Here is a 16,243-nt window from a genome sequence, read left to right on the forward strand (position 1 = left end):
CTGAAGTTCCTTTTTCAGTTTCACGAATGTTATTTTGATCAAGGAGATTATGTGAGTGGGCGTTTCTGAGGACATACCATGACATTAATGCAAAATAATGAATGGTGCTGTAAACATGCTTCTGATTTACAAATGATTCAGGTTCTTAACAATACACCAAACACAGATGTCATCACATATTTTATGACTTCACCCTTTACTCAGATAATAACACTCAATATCTAATTTTTACCATAATATGATTAGCTGGAATACACTTTGTCCTCATCTGGAACCTGGAGTTGCATACATATTGACAATACCTTCTCCTTAATTGCCTGCATGCTTTTCGAAATCTAACAAATTATTGTGTTTTGTCACAGCATCTGTTTTGCTCCTGTGAAAGGAAAGCAGGGAAATGACCAGCTAAACTCATAGGCACTACAAATTGAGAGGAGGAGAGCATAAGGAGGGAAGGATCTTGTTATGCTGAGGGAGCCTTCATTACTCACAGGCCTGTGTTCCAGCCATGAGGTTTATCTATGGGCCTAATAAAGTGGAGCAAAACATATTGCGTAGCAGATTGCAATCTGGTCTTCTTTGATTGGAGATGAAGTTAAAAATGTGTCTGAGGATTTGTAGAGGAGGGGGGAAGTACAAAGCAGATCAACAGATTTGACACTATTTCTTTTCCCCCAGAGTCAAAGAGTGAACACTCTGCTCACTATTTATAATTGCCTGTACACATCAAACTGTTTTATGGTGCAAAAATCTTTCGCTTTCTATTTTCAGGTTGTTTGGCAGAATAACTGTAATTCACATGGGGTCAGTCACAGTTTTAGAGAGAGGTGCGGGAGATGGACCACAGGAAAAACTCAGACCATCCTAACCAAAAATACAGCCGTAAGCAGCTAATGACGACCCATGTTTACGTGTATGTTAAGCGTTGACCTCTAGTGGCCGTAGTAATTATGACAGCAGCAAAGAAGGAAGTCGAACACAGGACTTTCACCTGCTGTTTGTGTCCCGTGTAAAACCAAAAGTCAACATTGGCTTATTTTAACTTATGTGCGTAACACAGGAAACCACCGTTAGTGTTCCTTGTCTTATTTTGACTGACGTCCCTGACTTACTAACTTAACTTACTTAATTTAACCAAACTGCAACCTCAGTGGCTGAAAAATGAAGGAAAGTGGAAAAGTGGAATTGGCTAAAACTGTAGTGCATTGAATGGCCACAAAAACAAGTTAGTCAAGCACTGCCAAGATGGCGACCGCCGGGAGCCGCCCAGCTTCACACCGACTCTTCAGAAACCTGTGAGTGCAGCAGTCATATATGTCGTTTTGGGGGCCACTGGCAGATTACATGTTCTATTGTTTAAGTATAAGGATATGTTGGACCGTTGTTTGCCTGGCAACCACCACAGAAATACTCCGGATAACCTTGATTCTACCATGTTTCTGACTGATAGTCTTATCATTGTCAGTGTGTTTAGGTTCTAAAAGAAAAACTGTGGTAATTGCTCTGTTCATCAAAGCAGAGCTGTTCCCAAAACTTTTGCTCGCCACATCTAATAAATGGAAAGGCTTAGAGACTGAGTTTCTGTCTATAACATGTTCTTTCTCTTTTCTGTCTCTCACAGCCAAACAGATTTTTTTTCTGAACCGTTGAAGCTGCACCGCAGAGCATCACTGTGTGGCGGAACCTGACTAATCACTGTACAGCCAGGGCCGAGTCACCTTGTCGTTGGGCTCAGATCCAGGATGAGACAGTCATGGTGGTAAACCAACACCCTAATAGCGTCACCCAGGGACAAGTCGGGCTCGCATTGTTCTTTCCTGTTTATAGATCAAGCCAGACTGGTCCTAGATGAAATGTTCGTGTCTGTGCAAAGTGCTTGTGCGGTGTTTGTGGCTGAGCACTTACCTAAATCAACAATGGATTCTTCCAACCTTCTTTATTATTCCTCCCTCATTTTTGTCTACCAGTTTTTCTGTCAGCGCTGTGTTGCCCTCTCTCTTTACTGGGGCTACCTCCATCTGTCACTGCAGGTGTGTTTTGGTGTGTCTTGTCTTGTATTTCTTTGATCACTGCTGCATTACTCCAGCGTACATTTTTGCCCTCTTTTAGTTCTTTGTCTTTGTTGTTCTGTTTTGCGGAGATGTTTGTTGATGTTTTTGTTGTTAAAAGCATGAAAGATGGAAAACTCGTCCCTCGCCGCTTTTCAAACAAATTGCACATATTTGCCAATCATACAAAATATCACAACGGATATCTCGCTATCTCTCGCAATGCGCTGATTTATTCCCTCTTCAAACAGCTGAGTGGCATCCTGTGGTCTGAACTTTCTGCATGTTCATTCACCGTAGTCACAACAAATTAGTAAGGTTTGGTTCGTTGCTGTTTTTGTCAGTAGCAGCTGATCTTTACTGGTTGGTTTCTTGATGGTTTAATTAAAGTTTGGCTTGCAGGAGTGGAGACAAATATCAGCCCGGCATGAGCTCACAAAAATACTATAAATAGGAGAGAACTTAAACAATTAAGAGTCACTAATACAGTAGATGAGATGAAAAACAGCCAGGTGGAGGGAATCATAAAACATACAAGATTTTACGTTTCTGAGAAAACCATCATGGTAGTCTGATCACGTAGAATTATGATAACATAGTTAAATGTTCAAATAACACAGGAGGGGAACATTAAAAATGACAGAGTAAGTCGATAAATAATATATTATGAAAATTATGTTTAACCAAAACAATTTAATATATAAATAAACCTTTATTTTAAGTTTGAAAAAAAAAGATACTGTGATTGTAGCCGTACAACCCTCCACCCCCACCTCCCCAAAACAAACTATAGCTTAGTCTCATCTGTCAAATTTAGCTTATTTAAATTCCTTATTTCAGTTGAAGAGTATGTGTGACAGACCAAGAGATGAACTGTGATATGTTTTTAGGTTTGTCTAATGTTGATGCAGTACATAGAAGATTCCCTAGCGGCTATGGCACTGAGCAGAGTGACAACTGTAAAAACACTCTGTACAGTTGTTCTTTGTTGGCGGCAACAGAAATGAGCACATCTGGCTTTGATCACCATGGTGATGGTGGTGCAGAGAGTTACAGGGCAAGCGGAGTGATGGAGACACATTCTCAGGGGAATCATTATCCTGTTTAGTAAGTCTAATGAGAGAAAAGGTGTTGCTCCTCAGCTAACTGCTGTTCTTGTTTAAAACAGGCACAAGCAACAAATACGCATAAGCTAATGCAAGATGTAAGTAAAAACAAGCACAGTGTGTGTCATTGATGCAAATAAACCCCCTGTTCTATATTCCTTACCAACACAGACACACATAATTACTCTGCTATCGCAGCCCTTAACAAATGAACACACTGTTAATGCTCAGAACATGAGAAATGTCACAAATGTGCTCCTAAATGTAATTTGCTATTAAATGTCAACGTTTGATTCACTTAAAAATGTATCATAACAATCACATTGATTAATAATTGCTTAAAAATGGTCTACAAAGAGAACAGATACAACTGGGGCCTGGTGAAGACAGACTAAATGAATGATGTTTGATTAGAAGCCTGAGTGAAATACTGGATCCACCTCCCTCGAGTTTTATTTAAAAAATTGTTAGAGATTGTACAGTTTGAAATTACTATTTTGTACTACTCATTAAAGCAAAAACTCAGGACATTTTTATAAGAAAGGAAAACCATGGTTCCCTACATGGTGTTAATGAACAGTACAGAACAGTAGCCTTTTTACATTTCTGTCCATTTACTTGATGAAGGGAGGTGGACGGCGCAAACACTTAATTGCAGACAATGTCATTGGCAGAGATGTCAAACTAATGCCAAAGACATGTAGGAGAAAGCTATGACCAGAACTAGTAATAAAATACTACAGCTTCCCCACCCCTTAGCTATGGGTAAGTTAAATACATATCCTGACAAATAAGTGTCATGCAATCCCATGTGATCACTGATAAGGAGTGTCTGTATTCTAACTAACTTAGCAGTGGAAAGAAAGCAGAGGCCAAACTAGAGGATGTGAGCCATAACATTCATCTACACTAGCTGAACAGTCAAAAGTGTTTCGCCACCCGTTACAATATCTTGAAAAGTGGCACGCAGGCTGGAAAGGGGGGTGACCTGAAGCTTCATCCTCAAAAAGCACAGTCTCCGTGCTGTAGAACAGCGACGGCTTTAAGGAGGGAAGTCAACAAACAGATCCTTCAGGGGTGGATAGGCATCCGGCAACATGGGACTTTCATATCAGGAAAGCCTGACCATCATGTACAAATATTATCTTTTATTGTCATTCATCTAATATGTGATTTGAAGTCATCAATCCATCTCTTCATCAGTATTTGATGCTGTATAAAAACATATAAGAACTTAAAAGAATAAGTACAGTATAAATATAACTAAATTACTGATCCGATCAGAACAAACAATAAGTAATATTATTGCTCTAATCAAGCATTCATTTTCAGTTTCACTACTAGCATTTTTACAATACCTGGTGTTCAGGCAAATCCCTCAACCTTGATAAACATTTATCATAAAAAATAGATATGTCCGCAAAGTAGTCATTGGTGTTGCTCTGTAAAGTAAAGCAGAATTTATAAATATCTTTTGGTACTGAAAGACGTCCTTGTTACTTGAGCACCCTTCTCTTTCTTTTACGGAACACATTTTTTATGCCACAGCCTTGAAACTGCATTACAACATCTCAGTCAGTTCTTCGTGTCTATCGATCGTGCACAATATTTACTTTTTCTCCTCAATCAAGTTAAAAAGAACAAGAAAAAAGGTACCTGCTGCTGAGGATTAATTCCTTGCTCACACACATTTGCGTTAACATAACTCCACAGCTTAACAAAAACAAACAGTTCTCCATGTGTGCGTACGACAGGGGGTCAGACGCCATGTGCTGACTGCTGCCAGAACAAGTGCTGTGGTAAACTGCCAACTACTGTGGTCTGGTGCTTGAACCATTCAGCCCCAATTTACTTCCCCCAGCCCACAGCAGCAGGCTCCCAAATACGATAAGACAAGAGTATCTTCAAATTAGAGCGTTGGCATTAACTTCTGTGCTCACTCATGCACCTGCTATGTGTTGAGTCTCTTTAAAACAGGAATAGTGAGATTAGTCTCCCAACAGCAGGGGCAGTAACTGTTGTCTGGTAAAGCTCCGGTGGACAGGTAAATGGTGTGGGGAGGTTGGCTTATTGAACTTTGTCACAGGGTTGATGAACATGCAGCTAGGCAAGCCATAGACAGTACAAATCACGTGGCGCACACTCACACAGGATGTTGGCAAAGAAACTGAAAAACACTGCTTTTCTGGAGCAGCTTCTCAGGCTAAACAGCCACCACAGTCACCTCTGTGACTCCAAAACCTTGTTCACGCAATCACATACGTCTGTTTTCTGGGTCACCGCATTTGCAGACATCTACTGAAAAAAAAAAGAAAGGAACAAAAAAATTACAGTGCTCCCCTACTGGCCCCAGAGTTCAGTCCTCTCCCCAATGGCAATTTTCAACCTCCCAATTCACAGTGCAGTTAAATACAAGGCAAGTTTCTGTTCATGTTCAGTTCCACACGTCTCACTTAATGTTGCCTCGAAACACAACAATCAGATATAATTCCCACTGTGTGACACAGCTTGAACTATTGTACACAATTTCACACAAATTTTTGTACCCTACTGTTTGACTTTTCTATACTTAACAATCATAGCAGTTATGTTGGACATCGCTATCTAAAAATAGAAATGTGGTCACTAGATTGACCCGTAATGATACAGACATGTAATAATCCTATCCCACCCCAGTGAATCAGAGGCAGATCATCATCTTTACATGTTGTGTGCAGCAGAGCATGCATGCGTTTTTACCCGGTGATGTGGAAGTGAAGTGATCATCTAGCAGCTCTGACATCTGGTGGTAATGATGCTATAATCTGTCTTCGTCGGATTTGGAGCAGCCAGAGTTATGTATCCGCAGACTTTTAGGAACACTTTTTTTTATATATAATATTGACAAAATCCCCCACCGAGCTTATCTTTTTAAATTTACTCTCTCACACTGATGAATTCTTCAGTTACCTCACCTGTTGCAGTCTTAATGTCAATAAAAGCTCTGTTTTATGCAGAGGGAGACTCCCCTCTCTATACGGGCCTATGATCAATAAAGCTCATAAGTCTTTTCCTCTAACTGAGCGAGCTTCTACTCCCTACCCGCTGAGAATCACTGAGCGTCAGACAGACCAGACACACTCCTCCTAAAGGTGCCTCCTGTCGCATACAAATCCTGAATCTGTCCTACCTACTCTGCTCCGCCAGGCTCTGCCACATGCATATTCCTCCCTCGAGACTAGAGACAACCAGACAAGTAGATAACGTTTTAGTGAGTCCCGGCCAAGAAGAAGATTAATATGGGGAGCTACGCATTGTGTGTGTGTGTGTGTGTGTGTGTGTGTGTGTGTGTGTGTTGATATGCTTATGAATGTGTTGGTGTATTTTGAGGCTATCTTTAATGCATGCTCTCACATGCAAACATACAATGTTTAAATTTTTCTATTTTGAGACGTGTTCAGCAAATTGCATTAGTGTAGAAGGAGCCACCGTTGTATTTGCCTAATGAAGGAATTAAGATTAAAATGAAGTTTAGGGCCAAAAGCTACAACATGCTAGAGAAATAAACAGCTTGTCTCATGTAATTTGCAAATCTTGTAAAGTGTTTTGAAATCCCTTTGATTTAGGACCTCTCTGCTCTGCAATGTAAATCAGCTATTGAATAAATTACATCAACGCTTCATTAATATGTATGCACATATCAAGCTTGCCTGCAGTCTGATGTCAACAAGAGTTGGGTCACACTGGACTCTTATTTTGGATAGACAGGCTCAGGATGACATGTTGTTCGAGCAACACGTTTAAATTCCCACAACAACATTATTTCCAAGGATTACAGGCAACCTCACAATATCATCAAGCCGGGCAAGTAAGAGAAACACACGTGAAAGACCATTCAGGAGAGAAACACGCATTGGTTCTGGACTCTGGCCCAGGTATGGGAATATATCCCAACCGACATTACACATGGCTACCCCACTAATTGGAGGAGGAAGGTTGTGGTGTAAATGAGGAGTTGAAATAGATGACACAAAGGAGGGAGGGAAGGTACTAACATTCAGGTGGGCAGGAAGCCCGCTGATCCTCCCTGAGGTCTGACAGTCAGGTCAGACAAACCAACACGTGGTTCGACTGCAGATGCTGAAAGCAGCATCGCTGCAAAAAAGTCAAAGCTACGTTTGGTTCAAAGCCAGTGATAAAGATGCCTAATTGCTCTTTCATTATGAGAGTATTCGCATGCAATTAGTGAGTGATTCAGTGAATGTGTTTGGCCCTTATTGTAGGCATGTATGTGAGCAGACCAGCTCCAAAGTCTGAACTTTGCTATGTTTCCTTGATTGAATCCTCTGGCAGATAACACTGCTGTGTGATCTGGGATGCAGGAGTTAGTGTCTGAGTCAGCTCTAGCTTTGCTCTAGGAACATCCAGTCTCCCACTGGTCTGAAATCACAGCGACGTACAGTCCATCTCAAGAATCACACTACCAGCGGCGTCTTCTTGCACAGTGATGGCTGAGACCTTATCTGCAGCGCTGAGATACAGATGTTGGTTGATGCATTTCGTCTCATCGAAGACCCCATCAATGTGGTCAGTTTCGACTTTGTAGCAATTTTATAAAGTTAAAAGTTATATTTAAATGTTCTAAAAAAAAATTGGCATTGATTATGTCATGGATGTCTCAGTGTGTTGATGTTGACGTACATATATTGTAACATGCATACTTCCTCTGACATTCTACAAACAAAGACGTGCTAGCGTCAAACACGAGCAAACAAAAGTATAGAAGGCAGGTGGGAATGATAATACTAAATTCCAATAGAAGAAGTTCACAAATGATGTCTTTTCCAAGCAATATTGAGATGAGTTTACTGATAACTTGTATACTGAGCCGATTTTTGGATTCACAACAATTGGTTTTGACAGAAACAATTCTTCAAATCTTCTATGTTGTGCCAGGGGGCTGAGTAGGTCAAATGAGGGGGGTTAAGTAAATTAATGCCACTGCCACTGATGGCTGAGCACACTCCACGGACTGCTCTAAAGAAGTGCTATGTCTTGTTTTGTTTTGCTTTTCTTTACTTTGTTATTTCATAGTGTTGCTGGACTGTGTGAAATAACTCTATGCTGGGCTGTTATAAGTTTTTTGATGGACATAGAGTTCCCATAGTTTTTCCCCCCCCCAAACAAACCTAAAACAGTGGTTAAATCTTACTTTCTAAATAAAGTTCAACTTTACTAAATGTACAAGTGCTAAACCATCATTATTTAATTAATTTTAGTCATTTATTAGACAAACGTGTTAGCGCAAAAAGCTGTGACACAATGCTGACATATTCTCACCTCATAAAGCTGATGTGGCAAGGGTGTTAGCAAGCAGTCACTGTATTGCAGAGCGACAACGTAAATAGGAATATGAGATGGATAGATGGGTCAACTAAACATTGGAGTTCAACACAAGAAACAGAAGATAATTTCCAGTCAACTTTTTTTTTTTTTGAAGCATCTCTATGATTGTTCTGTAACCTTAAACATGTGTTTATTGTTGTGATCATGACAAAGAAGGTCCCCTGACCTCAACGAGGTAGCTAATATAAACCCATGAGGTTTTTGTGCCTAAACCTAACCAAGCCTTAACCATAGCCTTGTCACGTCATAAAACTGAATTGTTTTTCTACAATGATTTGAAAGGTACAGACAACTTATATCATCCTGCCGATAGGGGCATCACCTTAGAAAATCTTTATATGTAGCACTGAAGAGGACATTTTCAGAAATATGTATTACATCAGGATTAAAATGTATGATAATCTGACATCAAGAGATTCTTTCCCATTCCTAACCAAATGAAGCACACAAATATAATTTAACCTCATGCATGCACACAAAACAGCAGGGGTTTGCTGAGGAATAGCTATTTTTCTGTAATTTCAGACTATCCAATTATTGCTCATACTATATTTTGTCTAAACATGAAAAACAACACCAGTGTGCTTTCAAAATAAATAAAAGTCGTTCTTAATTTGGACTTGTCCAAAGTTAACCCACACATTGGTTTCATGGTTTTTCAGCTTTTTTCAAACTTGCTTTCTGGCTGCCAGTGCTCTTGTTTCAAATCACTTTTTAAGCCATTCTGTCATCTTGCTTTACTGCAGCGTTTTCAACTCCCCATTTAAATATTATTTAGAACTGACAGCCAAAGGAGGGTAAATTAAGCTCTTAGAAATAAAATCCACATACGTTGCCTGCAATGAATAAAAGGCAAAGTGACTGCCAGTTGCTTTGTTTCTCATAAATGGAGCACCAATTAAAGCAGTAAGCTTTGTCTTGCTGGAATGAAGAATCCAGGCTCATTTACAGTACCACTTCTAGTATCTTAAAGTCATGACAGATATGGAACATAGTATTACTGTAAAACACCCAGTCTGTGAGTGGAGAGAGACTCGAGGGCAGTAAAAACAATTCCTGACATAGAATTAATGAATATTTTCAACCCACAAAAACAATTTAGAGTGGACTGAAATAACATAATGCTCTCAGCTTACAGTGCATTTCTGCTGTTAAGTCCCTAAAGGCTCTATTTTCTTAGTCATATGGGGATTTAAATGTACTGTGTTCACATTGATGAAAGAAAGAATTTGTGGGTTTTGGATGCTTTGGAGGACTGGATTCATTTTCATCCGTCAAGCTTGCATACTACTGTATGTCTGCTATTAAAATCACTCAAGAGGGAGCTGTCTCTGTGTGGTTTTAATTGACACTACAAGTCAACAAGAAAATGTAGAGGGGTTCAACTTTAATCAGATCCCATGTGAAGAAACACATCTCCAGTGGAGAAAATGAGAGTTATTTTAACACCATGTATTCTCATTAGTGTACACTACATGTTTGATGTGTGTAGTGTACTTCCTGTGTTCCAGGTGCTGTCAGACCAGAGGAGCCAAGCCAGACCTAGTGAGCAGAGTTGAATGGCCTTTCTCCTGCCGTTAACACTTCTCTTCTACCCGCATTACTGTGCATATGGTCAGTGTGTTCCCAGGTGGCCGGGCTGTACACAGACTTGCAGCACTTAAAGCTGCCATCTTCACCTTCGCATACAAGCTTGAGAAGCACACGCATATATGCAGACTGTCTCCTCTATGTCCGTCTGCCCTACATGTCATTGATTCCAGTTGACAGCAGCCGACATGTCACAGCTGGCTCTGAGACCAAACTTGAACAAAGGCAGGTTAAGCCAAGTAGGTCACATGTTTTCTTGAAGGCTTCAGTCCCCTTTTCCCCCCACAGGGATATTCAGAATTATGTCTGTGTAAAATTTGTGGTGTCATTTGGTGTTATGACCCATTTACAACTAGGTAATATATAGTATATAACAATATGTATACACATACACCACATACGCCTTTGAAATTCCAATGAAATTTGGAGATTAAAAAATGTTTATTGTGGTGCTGAGATTCAGGGTGGTTAAAAGTATCTTTTCCATATGCATATATTTTTTCAACTTAAACGGGCCACTAGCAGTGCACTTTTAATATTGCAACCAGGCGCTTGCTCATACCATAGGCTTGAACTCATGAGCGAGCATAATCCGAAACACAATCGCTTTCATACAGAGATCCCACAATAAACGTGGAAACGAGGAAACCAGTATTCCAGCTGTTGCTTTTCACACAGACATGTTAAGGCTCTGTTACTTAAACTTTTCCAGCTCAGAAAATGCAGTGAGCTGGCATTTTGTCACAATACTCCCAGAAAAAAAAGGCAGGGAGAAAGCTTCACACAACATGCTGGAGACTCAAGTAAACTCCCACTGCAACGTTACAGTAATAATTTTATCTTGATATTGAAGTAATCCATGCTTGTTACATGATTACATTGCATTTACTGCGTTCCGCTTTTCAGTAACTAACATTACTATCTGTGTGTCTTTCACTGGAGGCTTAGCAATGTGAGCACAGCTAAATGTATTGGATGATAACAAAACAGTTAGTGAGTTAAACTGAATATTATAACGAGATTGTGTTCACACTATATGACAGTTAGACTGCAGTAAGTACTGTGTTGTTGTTTTGCACTGTTATGTTACATTATTCTATATTATGAGGGTCACTTACGTTACAGCGACTGAGACGGTGAAGAAGTTGTGTACCTGAGTATCTGTAAAACGACAATAAATCTAAATTGAACGTTACAAAGCAAACTACGGTAGCTCCTGTCTTGCTTCACTATAGGCTAGTATAAACAAATCGCTCCACATTTGCTTTGTACCGTTATAACATTTCTTGAAGGCTAAAATCAACACTTTGATATAATACTGGTAGTACACAGGATAGTAATATGGATGGAGTTAACTGGTGAAGTAATGTGGAAAGCCATAACGTTATATGTTATATATTGCTGTTATGGTCTTGTTTTGGTTCCATGTTTTGTGTTATACTGTTTTGCCATGTTTATTCTTGTGGTGATTTTGTGTTTGTTCTCATTCTGTTTTCTTGTCTTACTTAGTCCTGCATTTTAGTTCTGTTCCTAGTTCTTAGTCCTGTGCCTTAGCTCATGTCTTGTCTGGTCTGTGTACTTCTGTGTTTGTTGTTATTTTGCCCTAGTTCGATTTGATCCTAGTTCAGTCTGTTTTCCCTGTTACGTTTGTGGTCTATCTGTATGATTAGTTTTTAGTCTGTTAGGTTGGAGTTGGAGACTTTATGTTGGAATCTGTGTTTTGCTGGGAGCCGCTGATTTTATGGTGTTAGTGGACTCGTTAGCTGTGATGTTGTCGCTGTAGTCGGAGAGGCTTGGGAGCGCAAAGGCCTACTTCCCGACCTAATACCATCACATTAAAAGCAGAATAGTGGCTGTTGCAAGCAACAGGGGAAACAGGTGTCATCATTTCTAAGTGAGGCTACAGCCCATTGACAAAAAGACAGTAAAAATTTGATTTATTAATAAGTGATTTTATTGTAAAACTACATATAGCCCCTTTAATAGACACATTTGCATAAATTAATTGGTTTTGTAAGTAAGTTATGCTATTTATTGTCTTACACGTACAACTGCCTTGCCGACATGGATTTAAAAAACACCAAAACACTGCTGCAGAGGTGTTTTGGTAGACAAAAACACAACTTCTTGCTAGGGCTGTCGCGATAACCGTAAAATTTAAATACCACGCTATTGGTCAAGCCTACCGCGGATGATGGCAAGCACCACAACAACCGGAATGTTCATACTTTACACTTCAGTGTGTAATAAATTAGTGCTTCAAACGTTCCACAACCGTAACAAGCTCTGTAACAGTTGAAGTACGGACCGCCGTGGCCTGTGCATGACCTGACTTCTAACTTTAGTTAGTTAGTGTTTCCGTGTTTTGTGTTGTTTTACTGTTTATTTTAAAGATTAGCTAACTTGGTGCTAGCATATTGCGCGGCGAATGTGACTAGCAAACTAACGTTTTAATTATGAAGGACAGTTGAGAGAAGTTGTGAATGGTAAGCCTCATTTGAAGCTCACTAAATAATGAGCGGATGAGCTGTTTTTCATGTTGCTTTCTGTGGAAATTTAGTCATAAGGTTATTACAGTGCAGCGGTAGTTGTGGACAGCCATTCTGCTCCGCACCAGTGTGTGTGTGTGTGTGTGTGTGTGTGCGCGTGCGTGTGTGCGTGTGTGCATTGCTCCGGTATGTAAACTGACTCGATAGACATGCCCTGAAGGTAACGATATTACGTTACGTGTGAAAAGGACATGGTCAAACTACAAAAGTTTGCTTGGCAATGTTGTTGACTAGCACCCAGCAACTAGCTTGCTCCGACCATAAAGCTGCTGTCAGCGGCTCGCTGTACAGTGAGGTGAGATCCACAGACACTCTTACTATGCTATATGGCACCAAATTACTTCATTGAAGAAAAATGCGATAGTACTGCATACCGCACTGTTGAGCCCCAACATATTACAGAGGGGGAAATTACTTCACCGCGACAGCCCTACTTCTTACATGTTATATTACAAGTGAACAATGTTTGTCCCAAGCTCACAACATCACAAATAACCCTATTTTCACAGACATTTCAAATTATTTCTATAATCATCCAACAAGAAGAACTTGAAAGAAATTAATTAACATTTTACTTAAAAAAGTGTAGCCCTAATATTATCATATGAGCAGCAAAAGATGAAATGGACTTGGACTCAAATATCACCTCACCATCACACAACAAACAAAGCCTTGTCTCTTCAGGGAGACCATTAAATCCACCTGTTTCTATAGCTAATAGCAGTGTACTTGAATGTAACTGGATCGTTGACTTTTAGTTCAATCCTGCTTTGTATTAGCCCATACACTGTAGTTCTTTTTTCCACTTATCTTATACATAAGGGACAGTTTGCCCTGAACATTAAGTTTATTATAATATAACCTGAAAATTTAAGTGGTTCATAAAAAATGAAAGACTTTTCCTCACTTCTCCAAGCTATGTCCCAGTTAAAGGTCTTCGTGAGCCGCAGTTTAAGCATATTCACAAGTCAAATCATCTCAAATGTCTGATATTGTTCAGGTTAAAATATATAAATAAATAAATGCAATAAATGCAAAACCTATGTTTAACAACAACTGTCGGATTGAGGGAACTCCAGAGCCTCCTTCTATGGCTTGGCATCAAATATGCATGCGAAATATTCAATTTGAAAAGGGAGCAGCTGAGAGAAGAAAGGTCCGGAGGTATTTCACAGTTTTGTTCAAATGTGTAACATATTCTTTGCATGAATGACCACCCTTCCATTAAACCTGCGATGAATTCTGTCTTGACTGCCACACAAGGTGCAAGCTCTGGGAGTTAGAGTTGTTGGACTGCAAGGCTGTGTCAGATAACACGTGTCAAGAGGAAATGACAAGAGGGACTTCAGATATGGACAGGGGGCCTTATCCTAACTGGAATCTATGCTGAACCAAGGATCCTTAACCTCAGCGCTGATATTGCCACAGTTTTTCAACAAGGAGGAACAGGAGAGAGAAGGCTGCTCGAGGGCTTTTGTATCATCCGGTTAGGGACTGGAGGCTTATGAGGTATATGTGCTGATGGAAAAAAGACATTGAGCAAACCATAGTTACAGGTTTTGTACTTTCAACAAATCTAGTCAGTTTGTTTTGACACTTAATTTGCCATTACCGGTACAGGTGCCCTTTTAGTAAACATATTTTTCACAGGTTTTCTTCAGCTGGCCGAGTGAAATGGAGAGGATTTGAGGACATCTACAGGCTGACGTAGCTAATATTACTTTTTTAAGGAGTAGGCCTATATGCTAAGTAACTAGTAGGTAATAGCTATAGGCCTATTATTTCTGAGTAACACTGTGTTGACAATAAGGATCGGATAAATTGGGTATGTTTTGATTATTGCTTGTTGCTTGCCTATCTAATGTTTACTTTGACGTTGTTGTCGATTGATCAATCATATAGCCTATATATGCTTTGCTGTATGAATGGTTGCTTTTTAAGTCTTTATGTCCTTATGTTAAAGGTTTTGGCACGTTATAAATTAATTTCTTGTGAATGGTTGTGACAGGCCTTTTCAGACGACTTTGATCCGCGGGGTCGCACTGCGCTCCTCATCAACAGACAGGCAAACAAGCACTCCGTGAGGTAACCATGGCAACGGCTTCTGTGTAAGTGCCGCAATCCCGTGAAACTGTCCCTGGCCCCGCGGAGGGTGCGCGAGTCGGCCCGGGCGCCCCTCCGCGGCTCGGGGGGGCCCGTGGAGGCCCGTGGAGAATAAATGACCAGAGTTATAAATGAAAGGGGCTTGCGGTTACAGAGATTTGAAATGAATGTCTGTCTATGGGAGTGTTATTTCATCTCCGATTAATAGCGCCAACTAGAGGCCGATTGACGCCAAATTTCAGACAGCCCGTCGGAAGGGCGTGCCACATAAGGTGTAGGTTGGCCATTGCAAACGAAGATCTGACATACCATCCTGTTTTAGCGTTTGCGCAAACATTTGTTAGGTTGTAATTTGGACGTTTTTTAGCGGATCAAAATTCCCTGTTCAAACTTTTATCGGCTCGGTCCAGAGATGGTCCATGCCAAGTTTGGTGCCAATCGGACTTGCAGCTTCGGAGGAGTTTATTAAAATAGGTTTTTCAGTTTTGGCGATTTAGCAAAATGAAAATGTCATCGCACAGAGGCGTGTCGGCAGCATCCCGCAAACACGGAGACATAAGGTTTATGAATGTACGATGTAGTGGCGCGTAGTTATGAGGCAAAATATCCTTTGGTTTAAAATCCCATTGAAATGAATGGGATTCTCCAACCGTATTTGAGCATCCATTCTAGCGCCATCTTTTGGCCGAATTGTACCAAATTTTTCAGGTGTCATCAGGGCCCCATGGGGAACAATTGCCTCAAATTTGGAATCAATCGGAGATATAAAATGCATGTAAGTCAATGGGATTTTGTTTTACGTCTTTAATCTGCAATAACAGCGCCACCCATGGGTATATTTGGATAAACTTTGGTGCCTGTAGTAAGGGGACATGCTGAACAATTCGGCTCTGGTTTCACGTCAATGTGAGTTGTGGTTATAGAGTAACAATTTTCTTGGATTAAATAGCACCACCTAGGGAGTAGTTGCACGGAATTTTGCACAGGCCCTCAGGGGGGCGTACCACATTAACGCTCCAAATTTGGTGTCGATCGGCCATTCCAAACCGAAGATATGACCTCACTTCCTGTGAGTAGCGTTTTTCGCAAACCTTTGTTAGCCTATAATTACGAGAGTTTTAGTCGGATCAAAATGTCCTCTACAAACTTTCATCAGCTTGGTCCAGAGATTATCTGTGCCAAGTTTGATGTCGATCGGACTTGCGGCTTCGGAGGAGTAAATTAAAATAGGTTTTGCAGTTTTCGCAATGTAGCGAAAAAAAACTTGCGGAAATGGGAGTGGCATATACCACGTGATTCAGCTTTCGTAGGCGGGAGTTCCAAGCCCAAACGCGTTGACCTTGCTTATAGCGCCCCCTAGAGGTAGAAGTGTGCAGATTTTTGCGCCTGAGGTTGCTGCGGCGACCTGGACCTACCCTATGCGTTTTGCGTCTGTAGGTCTTACTGTCTAGGCCGCAGTATG

Source organism: Micropterus dolomieu, linkage group LG20, assembly GCF_021292245.1.
Source record: "Micropterus dolomieu isolate WLL.071019.BEF.003 ecotype Adirondacks linkage group LG20, ASM2129224v1, whole genome shotgun sequence".
NCBI classification, from domain to species: Eukaryota; Metazoa; Chordata; class Actinopteri; order Centrarchiformes; family Centrarchidae; genus Micropterus; species Micropterus dolomieu.